Below are 14,244 nucleotides of genomic sequence, written 5' to 3' on the forward strand. Positions count from 1 at the left end.
AGAAAGGTGGGCTACCCACAGTCTTAGGAGTCATTTCAAATGATCAGTTCCCGAAATATTTCTGATTAATTTCACAACATACAAATCTGCTAAAATGATTTTACCTAAGATGATCTAACTTTTCATTGTAATTCCAGGTTGGCCAGACCAGAACAACAAAGAAAAGTGTTAAAATTTTGTCTATTTCCCTAGCTGCAGCTCCTAAAGTCTGGCTGCTTGCATTTAAATCTTACAAGATAATAGACATTCAAAGCACACACGATATAGACAGGGACATATACTGACAGACAAACTGACAACAGGACGGATACAAACATAACTCACAAAAAAACAACCCAGAGAGAGAAGGCAATTAGAAGCTTGTTAGAAATCCCCATCATGAATTGGCTTTTATTATTCTGAGAAAAGGGGGTTGCAAGAATTCAAAACCTGATAGTAAAGGGGAGTCCTACAGCCTTTGCTCAGAGCACCCCTGCAGTCGTTGGAGGGGTGGGGAGCCTTGGTGCCCCAAAGTTTCTGAGTACCTTAAAGAAACAGGCCCTATGGGAATAAGTTCAAGGCCTCTAGTTCTTAGGTGGATTGTAACTGTCCTTTTCAAGACCAGAATCCTAAAAGGAAGGTGGGGAGGAGGAATGGGGAGGAGGGAGGCAACAGAGGCTTGAACAGAGGCTGCCTTCCTCAGGGCTAAGGCAGGAGAAGGCTAGGGGGAAAGATTGCATCTAGGTGCCGTCAGTTTCCCCAGATCAGATGCCTTCAAGGGGAAGAGGAGGGAAGAAAGGGGCAAGGAATAGGATGGAGGGAGTGAAGGGAAGGACAGACTGGAGCCCTTGAAGAAGAAAGGATTTTTACCAGGACATGGCTAGGTGCTGAAGCAGCTCCCAGCCTTACAGGGAAGAGGCTACCTGTCTTTTGTTCTCATTCAGCCAAATCAGCAAGCCCAAGATGAAACATTCTTGCTGCTGGCTAGTTGTTTTGTTGGCCTTTCTTAATTTGGTTGTAAGATAAAGTAACTTTGACCGGTCCAAAAGAGCCCTGTGGTGGCCAACATAATTTAGGGCTGTCTTTAATTGATTGACACTAGTGCTAGCAATACCTGTACTAATTTTCCGGAGATCGATCTCCAGAGGAGACCTAAGTAATACAGAGTGATTTAACGCGACTTGGTCTCCGGTCCCCAGAGTTTCCTTTAAAGGGAATTTAAAGTGAGAGTTCTTTGGAAGCTGGGAATGGAAGAACTTACCCCGACCCCGTCAAGGCCCAGGACTCTAGGAAAAATAGTTCCTACTGGCGCCAGAGTCCTGGCGTTGGCAAGATGAGGAAATGTCCATTCGGTTCCACAGTTCCAATCCACGTTTGGGCGCCATAACTGTTGACCTGAAAACTTGGTTAGAGAAAAGGCAACAGGCTAAATGCATACATTTTATGATGTAATTAATTAATCAATTCCCCATAAAGAAAACGGTTACATAGTGCTATGGAGCCAGGATCAGAACTGGCTGCCTGAGTACAGAAATTGACTGTCTTAAGTACATTTTGCCATGAGAAAGGAGTTCTCACATTGTAAACACATTGTAATTAGGTTTTGTGATCCCAGGCTATGGGCATCTTCCTTCTGTAGCACGACTTTGTGATTCAAGGTAAGGAAAAGTCCCATCACCCAGATTGCAGACATCCTGTCCTAAATAGGCCTTTGAAATTGTTTATTCACAACCCAAGGTGTAGGCATCCTCTAAACGAAGGAGACTATTAGGTCCAGACTCTTCTTAATTCAAACTTTGGCCCTTATTAAAGTCTAAAATTTATATTAAATATTAACAGGGTGGGTACACATTTGTATGTATAAGCACCTTTTGGGGAATGGTTGAGGCTCTTTGAGTCCAGCTTCGAAGGAAATTAGGAATTCCGCAGGACAGAAGGGAGGGAGGAGCCCAGCCCACCCTTAGAGGGTATACAGTCACCAAGGGCATTTAAAGAGCATCGGGTGGGGAAGGATTTTCAGTGGCACACCGGGGCTTGTTTTGGATTCCAGAGGTAATAGGGAGTCACCGGAGTTTATTGAGGTGAGGAAGTCAGCATTATGTTCAGGGAAATGTTTTGGCAGCTGTGGAAGAGTTGGAGAAATTTAGAAAGCTATTGGAGTTATCCCAGAGAACTGATCAGGGCTAGGGCAATCCTCTATATGTGGGAGGTGGTAACAGTTAAGCCATCAAGATGAAGTACCTATTGTGTGCCCCACACCTAGCTAAACCCTGGGAATACGAAAAGGCACCTGCCTAGACCCCAGGAGCTCTCCTTTTACTGGGGGAGACTTCTGATAAACTCTATACTGGATAAATAAATAATTAAAAGAGGAAAGGCCCTGGAATTAAGGAGAGTTGGGGAAGACTTCTTGTGGAAGGTGGGATTTTAGTTGGGCCTTAGAGGAAGGCAGCAGGCAGGGTTGGGGATGGAGAGCATTCCAGTCCTGGGGGACTGCCAGAGAAAATGCCCAGAGCTGAGAGATGACATGTTCAGTGGCACTGGATCCGAGAGTAGGGGCAGGGGATTAAGGTATGAGAAGGCTACAATGGTGAACAGGGCTAGGTCTTGAAGGGCTTTGAACACTAAACAGAATGTTTTATTGGCCCCTGGAGGTAATAGGGAGCCACCAGTACAATTGGGCTTTAGGAAAATTACTTCAGTGGCTGAATGAAGTGGGGATACTTGAGGCAGGCAGACCCACCAGGAAGCTATTTCGGTGATCTAGTTGTATGAGGGTGGGGCCCATGTTTAAGGAGGGAAGGGGAAACATTGGATAGATGTTGCAAAAGTGAGGTCGGCAGGCCTTGGCAGCAGCTTGAATACATAAAATGAGTGAGGAGTCCAGGATTTGTTTTAAGCCTGGGAGACAAAGAGGATAATGTCTGTGTGCCCTGCCCCCCAAAAATAAGGTAGGAGCCTGGGAGGATACAGAAGGAAAGATGCTTTGCCTTTTAGACAATGAGTTTTAGGTGTCTGCTGATTATCCAAGTTTGAGATGTCTGAAAAGTAGTTGGATATGTGAGATTTGGGGCAGGAAAGGTAGATTTGAGTTTAGGTTATGGTAATTAGAGATGTTAGATATGGATAATTAAGCCCATGGGATCTGATGAGATCTCCAAGTTGAAGTAGCTTAGAGAGAAGAGAAGAGGGTCTGGGCAGAACCCAGAGGGATACCTTGACTGAGAGGGGACCATCTGAGGGAGAATTCAGCAAAGCAGACTGGGAAGGAACTGTCAGGAGAGACCATGTCTGGAGAACCTTGAGAGAAGTGGGTATCCCAGAGAAGGGGGTGATCAGCAGTGTTAGAGGCAGCAAGGAGGTCGAGGAGAATGAGGATTGAGAAGAGGCCTTTGGATTTGTGTCTATTCTGACCCCATATCTTTTGGAACTGTTGACCTGAAAACTTTGTTAAGAAAAGGCAACATGGCTAAATGCATACATTTTATGATTTAATTAATTAATCAATTCCCTATTAAAGACAACGGTAACATAATGCATTATGGAGCCAGAAATGTTCTGGCTACCCAGTGCAGAAATCTTCTGGCTTATATACATTTTGCTGTGAGAAAGGAACTCTCCTAGTTGAACAAATCATAAATTTAGTAAGACAAGACAATTAACAAAGTAATGTTGGTCAGGCCTTGGGATTCCAGCTGGGTAAGCATATGTCTCGGTGATAAGGAAAGAAACCCCACCACTAGTAAGTGGTAGGCTTCCTCCCTTAAACAGATAATTGACATAGGAAAGCGTAAACAATGTTCAATAGAAATTATGATCTAAGATGTCTATATTTTCTTTATCATTAATGCGCCATAACATAGTATATGTCTACAGATCAAAGGAAAGCCCTATTATTCATAACATAGTATGTGTCTATAGATAATAAGATTCATCAAAGGAAAGTCTCATTATTCATCAAAGGAAAGTCTTATTATTCAAGATATAGTGTCTTAGGTTAAAGGTCTCCTTAAGGAGTGTAGAGTCGGCCTTGGCTGGCTTTTGCTGACATAGGAAGAGGCACTCTCTGAGTTTACTTCAGAGAGAACAAAGAGATTATTCTAAAATTTTATATTAAACATTATCAGAACTTACTGGATCTGTTGGAGGATATAAATGTGAGGATATAAAGGTGCTGAGAAGCTTGCTACCTGGGAGTGTCCTGGTGTAGAAATGGAGAAGTTTAGAGAGGGATAGGTTAGAGAAGGGGGTACTGAGTCTAAAATGCTTGGGAGTGGAAGGCAGGCTTAGATCTCAAGAGTTAGGAAATCATTGCAGGCTGTATGTATGTAGAGGAAAAGAGGAAGAATCATGGGACATGGTGCTTCATGAGGTGGTATGGGTGTATGCATACCTGTGTGTTCTGGGCATCCTCATTGAGTTGGAGAGGCCCTGAGATGTTGGTGCTTGAAGAGGTGTTGGGCAGGCTGCCTTTGGGGCTGCGAGCTTTGGGGTAAGAGGAAAGGATAGTCTCAGAAAACCTAACTGGGAAAAGACGAATGTCTAGAAATGTGGGTTGGTGGGTTACCTTGTAGGTCTTGACTTACTACTTCTGACTTCTCTTGTTTGCCTGGTTGGACGTGAGTCCTGTGATATATTAATTACAGTTTTCTTTATACTGTACTTGACCCCCTTCAGACCTTGATGTTTCATATCTCCAGCTATATTCCAAGGGCTCAGTATCCTTAAACTGATAAGAATCACCTTATTCTCCCCCTCATTAAATGATTCAGTTAATTGGGCTGGACTCAGAACAACACAATTTAGGATCTGTGAGCAGTGTGTCAGTTGAAGTGGTTGCTGTTGGTTTCCAAGTTTTTTTGCCTTTCTTAACTTGGACATGGACCCTCAAGCAGGCCTTCTCTACCTTTTGTGTTATGGACCCATTTGCCAGCCTGGTGAAGAAGCCTTCCACCCCTGCTCCGAATAATGTTGATGAGTTTTCGAACCTTAAATTTCTTGTAAGTACTAGTTGTAATTCAATGCATAAAGTAAAACACATAGGCTTACAAAGGAAATTAATTATATTGAAATAGTTGTCAAAAATACTTCAAGCCATTCTGAGATCCCAGGTTAAGAACCCCATTCTAAAGTAGGAAAGATCAGCAATGATGAGACTAAAGGTCCTGAACCTCAGTTTACAAATCTGTAAAATGAATGGGTGTGCTGGGCCCTCATTTCTTCCTCTGTACTTATTGATTTCATCAGCTGTTAGCAGAGAGTTACCATCTCTATGCTGATGATTCTCAAGTCTACCTTTCCTGCCCCCATTTCTCCTCATCTCCAACTGCCTTTTAGAAGACATCTTGAATGTCCAGTAGACATTTTAAAGCTCACTATGTCAAAAATGAACTCATTAGCTTTCCCCTAAACTCTGAAGAGTCTGCTGGTTTGTCTGCCTCAGGTTTCTCCCTCACTAATCCATTCAGCTGTATAAGTGATTTTCCTAAAGTCTGAGCCATTCATTCCACTGCTCAGTAAACTCCAGTGGCTTCCTATTTCCTCCAGGTGCAAATAAAAAATGCTCCATTTAACATTCAAAGCCTTCCATAAGACTTTTTCTGTTGGCTTACATTCTTCTCAACAAACACTCTTCAGTCTAGTGACGCTGATTTCCTGGCTGTTCTTTGAACAAGATGTTCCATTTCTTGGCTCTGGGCATTTTCTCTGACTAATCCTCATGCCTGGAACACTCTCCCTCTGCTCCAACTAGTGGTTTCATTTAAGTCCCAGCAAAAATCTCACCTACAGGAAACAGTCCCCAAACCTTCTTTTGATGCCTTCCTCTGGTATTTTCTACTTTTCCTGAATATAGTATGCTTTGTGTATAGTTGTTTGCATGTCCTCTCTCCTTTTAGACTGTAAGCTTCTTGAGGGCTGGGATGATTTGCCTCTTTGTATTCTAGTGCATAACATAGTCCTTGGTCCATGCTGCTCAGTCTTGTCCGTCTCTGACCCTGTGGACCATATGTTGCCATTTCCTTCTCCAGTGGATTAAGGCAAGCAGGTTAAGTCACTTGCCTAGGATCACATAGCTAGTGAGTGTTTAAAGCCTAAAAACAATCTCAGTTTCCATGGAGATGAGGATGAGATGTATCCTAGGCATATGGGATAGCCAGGAAGGTAGAGAGTCAGGAGTCAGTTAACCAATAGCAGTTAGTGAGAACTTCCTATTTGCCACCAGTGAGGTGTTAAATTTGTAGGATCTCTCTAGGTCACCAAGGGAGTGTAGTAAGAACAGGAAGTAGAAAGGGACTTAGGTCAGAGTCTGGGGGTGGACATCTGGGAAAATTCTGATAGCTTTAAATTTGAACAAAACTTTTGAGAGCACTGGCCAACCTGGCTACTAATTTCAGAAACACTACCTTGTAATGGAAGGGGAAATGGCCAATGTGTAGGCTTACGTGTATAGTGGGTGAGAATGTGAAAACTTTAGGGATGAGGTATCATCTGGATTCACTGAATACTATATGGGGTTATACGATGTGTTGGAACAAAATAGAAACCTTAAAAAATGATGATGAGGGAAATAATAGTCATGTCCAAGTTTTTAAAGATCCTTACATGGAAAAGGGATCAGACTTGTGTTTTTGGCTTTTGGGAACAGTGGGTGGAAGGAAGTTGGAGAGACAGAATTGGGCTTGATGAAGAAAAAAATTCTTAGCAGTTATAACCACCCCAAAGTGGAATGCACTGACTGCCTTAGAAGGTGGTAAGTTCACCCTTGTTAGAAGCTGCCTAGCAGACATTGGATGACCACTTGTCAGGTGTCTTATCGTGGGAATTCCTTTCTGGGCATGGGTAAGATTAGAGTCTAGGTGGCTCAGTGGATAGAATGACTTATCTGGAGTCAGGAAGACCTGAGTTCAAGTCTGATCTCAGAAACTAGTGTTGTGATCCTGAGCAAGTCACTTAGCCCTGTTTGCCTCAGTTTCCTCATCTGTAAAGTGAGCTGGAGAAGGAAATGGCAAACCACTCCAGTATCTTTGCCAAGAAAAGCCCAAATGGACTTACAAAGAGTCAGTGACTTATAAACAATTGAACAAAAGATTAGAAGACTTCTGAAATCTCTTCCCCTTCTTAAAAATCATTTGACCTAGGAGCAATTGGCATGAGACCAGTTAAGACTGTAAAGCAAAAATTGCTAACAATTGTGAGTGAGAGAGCATTTATTAAACATTTACCCTAGGTATCTAACAGTGTGTTCAGCACAGGGGATATAAAAAATAGAAAAGCAAAGACAGTCTCTGTCCACAAAAGGCTGATATTCTGAGGGGGGAAATTACAGATATAGGGGAGAGTGGTAGCCAGGGAGGGGCATTTTGGTTTGCAAAATTACTGGGATAGCTAGGCAAATCGTAGGAAAGTAGACATTGACACTAGGCAAACCACAGTGGAATAGACATTAACACGTTCTTCCCTAGAATTTATGACAAAGTTCTTTTGATCACAGGTCATAGTTACAGAAGTAGAGAGGGAAAGGGAGGAGATTGGGACAACTAGGAGGTGGTTGTCTAGGAGGCATCCAGAGAGGGCTGAATAAACCAAGCACTGGTTGGTGACTTTGTCCAGCAATTGAGAAAATTATTTGGAATTCAGCTTTTACTCAACTGCCCTTTCACTCAGTGATATACATAACAGGCACGTACCCTCACTGAACCTATACCCCAAAGAGATCAGAGAAGAAAAGGATCCATGTATACAATAACACTTGTATCAGCTTTTTGTGGTAGCAAAATCTTGTAGCTTAAAGGGCTGGCCACCTCTTGGGGCTTAGTAAACCAATTAGAGTATATACTTGTAATGCAATATTATTGCATCCCAAGAAATGATGAAATGGGCAATTTCAGAGAGACCAAGAGGATGTGTACGAACTGACACAGAAGTGAACAGAACCTGGAGAAGAGTTTCTACAGTGATGATATTATATAAAGAAAAACTGGAAGACTTTAGAACCAGACAAAACGGTGATTGGACGCAATTCCAGAGGACCAAAGACGAGCATGCTACACACCTCCTACTGGAGTGATGATGGACTTAAAATACAGAATGAGAATATTTTTGGACATGGATAGTGTGGGAGTTTGTTTTGTCTGACTATGATTTTTTAAAAAAGTTGTTCATGGTGGAGCAGAGGGAGGGAAAGGAAAAAAGGTTATTAATTAGATAAAAAATAAAGTAGGAAAAGGTTAATTAAAAAGTTTCAGAAAGTCTTCAGTGAAATGGAGTTGGCTGCTTCAGGAAATAGTGGGTTTTCTTCACTGGAAGGCTGGGTCTTTTAAGAGGAGGCTGGGAGACCACTTTTCTTTGGTTTGTTGTAGAGAATTCTAGTGAAAAGTACAGTCCTCATGAGGGCAGGAAAGCTTTGGACTTGGTAGCTTACTACCTGCTTGCTGAATTCATATCAGGTATGTGTTAGATTAAGTGGTTCATCGGGTCATCATATAAAGGTGGAAGGTAACTTAGAGGCCATCGAGCCCTATCCTGGTTTTAATAGAAGAAACAGGCAGAGCTTATGGTTAAATGACTCTCCCAGGATCCCAGAGGGAGGATTTCTAATTCGGATCACCCTCATTTCAAGTCCAGCACTATCCACTGTACCCCAGAATGCTTCTGTGATCCCTTCCTTCTGGAGCTTCCATGATTTAAGAAGTCTTTGCTCTGCTGATACAGTCAGGAAATGAAACAATTAAAGGGAAGGGCTGTTTAAAGTAAAAGAAAAACGGACCCTCCTTCTTCCATTACACTTTGCTTTTGTTTAGGGGAAATTCTGTAACATAAGGAGGTAGTCTATATGGCAAAGTCCTGCCCCTGACACTTCCTGAGTGTGTTACCCTGGGCACCCACCCTGTGCTTTGGGCAGATCTCCAAGACTTATCGGTTTTAGCTATTCTCAGCAGTACAGTGATCCAAGACAACTCTAAAGGATTTAGGGAGAAAAAATGCTATCCATCCCCGGAGAAAGAACTGATGGAGTCTGAATACAGATCAAAGCATACAACTTCTTTTTTTTTTAATTTTGGCCTGTTTTCTTTTATAACATGATTAATATGGAAATATGTTATGTATGACTATGCCTGTATAACCCATATCAAATTGCTGGCCTTCTCAATGGAGGGGGTGGGTCAGGGAGGGAGAGAATTTGGAACTCAGTTTTAAAAATGAATTTTGAAAATTGTTTTTATATGTAATTGGGGAAAAAATAAAATATAAAGGTAGTTTGCTGAAGTAAAAAAAAAAAAGATATCAGTTGCAGAGTTGGTGATCTCATTGATATTTTCTCATCAGGAAGTTGACCAAAACAAAATATCCACAGGCTTCTCGCAGTCCCTCGGAATAGCAAATGATAGGTGTGCTTTGTTCGTGCACCATCTAGTGGCCCTCTTTGTCTTTCTCAGCGGTGCTTGTCTGTATGGGCACATGGGAGGTTGTATTTTCCAACCTATTTAGAAAATCCTCAGAACCCACAAGTCCATAATAGAACACTTCTAGTAGTCTTGTCCTTTCAGTTACACATCGTAGAGTCTGGATGAGAGAATCTCATTGTGAGAAAGGGACTTATTTTGTCATCTAAGTCGACATACCTGAAAATGCCTTCTTAAACATCCCTGACAAGTGGTCTTCTAGTTGCTGCTTTGAAGACCTCTGGTGAATATTTGCCTTCCACTTTTGGATAGCTAAGTTTTTATTTCTATGGAAACTTGCTTCTCAGCAGCTTCCCTTCTGATGTTAGATCTGCCTTCTGGGACCAAGTACAACAAATCTATAGGAAGACTCTGGATTCTTGTTCTTTTCCCTGTAAATTTTCTTTAGGTTAAAAATTCCCAGTCCTGACTATCTTGTGGCATGGTCTCAAGTTCCTCACTATCCTTGTGATGGGTTATCCAGCTTGTCAGAGTCTACCCTAAATTGGGGCTCCTAAAATGGAACACAGTACTCCAGGTGGGATTTTACTAGAGTCTGACTTTTCAAATCCTTCTGCCACTAATTGACTGTGTGAACTCAATTCTCTGGCTCTTAGTCACCTGTAAAATAGAAGGGTTTGGACTCAGTGACATCTAAAGACCATTATAATTCTACCCAGTAATTCTATGAACATGTCTATTACAAATACTCTAGACCAGAGGTTCTTAACCTTGTCCTTTTTTTAGTCTGGTGACAGCTATGATCTCAGAATAATATTCTAAAATGCATAAAATATATAGAATTACAAAGGAAACCAAGGGTTAGTGGAAAAAAGAGAAATGTACTTTGTTCTCATCTAATTTCGTGAATCCGCTAAATTTATCTGAGGATCCTTGCCCAAAAATAATTCATGTGCTTTGATATTGTAAATAAGCATTTATCCTCTTGGTATTACTGATTCCTGGATTATGATTCTTTGAACTGGGAGTGACCTTGGCACATAAATCTTGAATAGAAAGTGTACTCCTTTTTACTGATGGGGTAAGCTTAGGTAAAAGTATTTGTTCAAGATCACACAGTAAGTGATAAATCTAGTGTGGGATGGACCATACTTGGTCAGATCTGGCTTCTAATGTTAGCTCTTCCACTCATTAGCTATAATTTTGGATCTTTGCTCCTCAGTTTCCTAATTTGTAAGATGAGAGGGTAGGATTTAATAGTCTCTAAGGTCTGTTTTAGGTCTGAAGCTATAATCCTATAAACCATTTAGTTTCATTAATTCCTGATGGGAATTCTATTCGATTTAGCAGGTGCTTATTAAGCTACATAGATATCTGAGGTCTCCATAGTCTACGATGACTCCACTGTCTTGGGATAAGGAAAATACACTGTATCCAAGTGAGTTGAATTGAGCCTTGGAGAAGCAACCCTCAGTTCAGTTACTTGACTTACTCTCCCAGCTGATGCAGCCCTTTCCTCCCTGGAGAGACAACAGCTTGATGTCATCCTCCTGGGAGCAGAGGTAGACTTGGGAGTCAGAAATACCTGGATTGGTTTCTGTCTCTGATTAGTTCACTTAGCCTTTCTCAGGCTCAGCTTTCTCAAAACTGTAAAGTTGGAATAGTGCTACCTCAAAGAGTTGCTGTGAGGCTGAAATACTAGGACATAAGTAATGGTGCCTTTTGGACTTTAAAGCACTGTTATATGTTAGATATTTTCATCATAGGGCTATGGAGGATGTGTGGCCCATTGAACACCATGGTACTTCTCCCCCTGCCAGTCTAGAACAAGGGGATTTCTGCCTCTGGCTCTCCTAATCCCTGTAATCCAGAGTTCAAGGCAAAAACTCGTTGCCTGTTAGAACTCCCCACCTTCATTCCCATGGAACTTGACCCTCCCTCTTTTCCCAGGTCTTTTTCTATTCTGCCCTCACCAAATGTTATGAACTCTGGAGTTCCATTCTGTTGTTAACTCTTCATTCTAGACTTTTTTCTCGTACTTTGCACACCTCCTTACATACAGAAGAGTCTAACTCCCTCCATATGTCACTGAAGCAGTAGCCACCCTCTCCAATGCAGAGTGTTTCAGGTATTCCAACAAACCAGGCTGAGAAGAGGAATTCTCAGGGCATTCATCACTTGGTTAATCATTTCCTAGTCATCTCTCTAGCCCTGCCACCCTTTTCTCCATCATACCACAGGTGCTACCATTTTGCAAGCATTTTCTTAAATCTCACTTCCAGTCTGGCTTCTGACATTGAGTAGACTCAAACTTCCCTCTAGGTTAACCTATGATCTAATGGATTAGATGTCCCCATTCATCAGTCTATGTCCTTCTTGACCTCTATAGCCTTCAACATCCTCAGTCACTTTCTGTGACTCTCCTCCCTTCAAGTCTGTGACACTGATTTTCTTTCTACTTCTCATCCTTATAATTCTTCATCCAATGAAGGATGATAGTTAATAACAACATAGCATTTATATAGTGCTTCATCTCCTTTAAGCCTCACATTTTACAGGTGGGACAATTGAGGCTGAGAGAAATTAAGTGACTTTCCTAGGGTTATGCAACTAGTAAGTGTCTGAAACAGAATTTGAACTCAGGTCTTCCTGACTTCAAGTCCAGCATCACCTACTTTGCCACCTAGCTGCCTCAAGCTCATCTGTCTACCTTCCCCCCTCCACCAAAATTTGGGTACTTTTTCCCACCTCAAATTGCCTTCTATGCTTATCTGCCTCAAATCTCTGCTTTCTCCAGTCTGTTCTATAAGTACATATTTACTACACTATTCCGTAAACTCTAGCAGCTTCCTAGTGTTTCTAGGATAACATGAATTCCCTTTGTCTCTAGAAGCCTGTTAGATATAATCTGTCTTTCCAACTTCATCATGGTCCTGCATTCCACCAGTAAAGTTGAATGGCCTTGTCAGTTCCTCACACACAGCACTGTGTCTGTGCCACCATCTATACCTGGATCCTCTCCCTTCTCATTGAGCCTTCACAAAATTCCTTCCAGGCGCAGCTCGAGCTCCACCCTCTACATGAAATCTTTCCTGATTTCCCACAACTGCTAATACCTTCCTTCCCTAATAACTTGTATTTCTTATTTAGTCTGCATATCCTTACAGTTATGTGGCATCTCTCCTGATAGATGGTAAGCTCCATGAGAACAGGGGCTATTTCATTTTTTATTTTTATATCCCCTAGAACAATTGCTTGTTAATTGTTTGATGTCCTAATCCTCAGGAGCATGTAAAATCCTGGAAAGCCAATAAGTATTTGTTTTCAAGTCATCCAGCATCTAATAAGTGCTTTGTTGTTGACTTGTGTCCAACTCTTTGTGACTCCATTTTATGTTTTCTTGGCACAGATACTGGAGTGGTTTGCCATTTTCTTCTCCAGCTCATTTTATGATGAGGAAACTGAGAATAACAGGGTTAAGTGACTTGCCTAAGGTCACTAAGTGTCCAAGACTAGATTTGAACTCGGAAAACTGTCTTCTTGATTCTAAACCAGGCCCTGTGCTCTATTCCACACTGCCACCTGGCTGCCCCTAATAGCGCTTACTATATGTCAGTCACACTCCCTAGTCACTACTAAGCTTTATGGAAAATGAAGAGAAGAAATGTGTGGGAGAAAATCTTGAACTAAATAACCAAAAAAATGACCTAGAGAACATCGGTAACCACTGACCTATGTGCCTTCTCTCCCATTTATATAAAATCTTTAGGAGAATCCTCTAAGTCAGTGGTGTCCAACTCAAAGAGAAACTGATCTCTGGAGCCACAGATTGACTTGGAGAACAAAAAATTGACATTATGTTGTATTTGATTCTTATTTATTTTGTTAAACATCTTCCAATTGCATTTAATTTGGTTAAGTATCATTTGTGCGTTTTGCTTGTAGAATGGGCCCCACAGGAAAAGCCACTTTTCCCAAATCTGCCGTTACATTTTTTAAGTAACAATTATTTTAAAATTAATTCAACCATCATATTATCCCCTGCCTCCATTAAGTAAATGAACACTCCTCGCCCAAATCCCTCAATATAAATCTATACAGTCCAGCAAAACAAGTCCCCATATTAGCCATGTATAATATATGTCTCTTTTTTACATTAGAAGTTCATTCTGTCTCAGGAGGTGAGTGGCCTATTTTATTTTCCTTTTTCCAAATCATGGTTCGTAGGTTCCTTCCACATGGTCCTATGATATAAAAGAGGTCTGGGGAAAACAGCAAGAGAGACTGGAGGAGAAGGTGATAATGACCATGTCTGATTCCTGTCTGGTGGTGGAAGTGGCAATATTGCAGAGGTGGGATTGGGCTCTTCTTCCAGGAGGCCTTAATGGTCAAAATAAGGAAAATTGAGGCACAAGGTTCTGAGCATGATCAGTTTATTAATAAAGTGTGAATTTACCAATTATCAGTTCTCATCTTCCTCAGCAAAGCTAAGACCCCAAATGAAGGGGAAAGCTTCTTTTAATGGCTTTGGGAAGTACAGATCAAAGAATAGGACTTCATAGGTGGGGAACAAGTTATGATTGGTTACAAGAGATCATCATGAATCACAAAATCAGTGATTAGTTATAGAGCTGAGGTGTGGGAGACAGTGTGATTGGTTGGAAATTGGGAATGAAAGGCTAGCCCCTCTTTTCCTCCTGTGCCTAAGAAATGTCATTGTTTGAGTCCATCTGCCAGGTTAGAGATAGTGGACCAAGCTTCTTGAGATAACAAGCCAGACATTCTTGAAGGACAGCTTGGTGGTGTACCAGACTGTTTGGGGTCTACCTATATCCCTCAAGTATAACGGATTTCCCTGAGG

Source organism: Notamacropus eugenii, chromosome 6 (assembly GCF_028372415.1).
Source record: "Notamacropus eugenii isolate mMacEug1 chromosome 6, mMacEug1.pri_v2, whole genome shotgun sequence".
Classification (NCBI taxonomy): Eukaryota; Metazoa; Chordata; class Mammalia; order Diprotodontia; family Macropodidae; genus Notamacropus; species Notamacropus eugenii.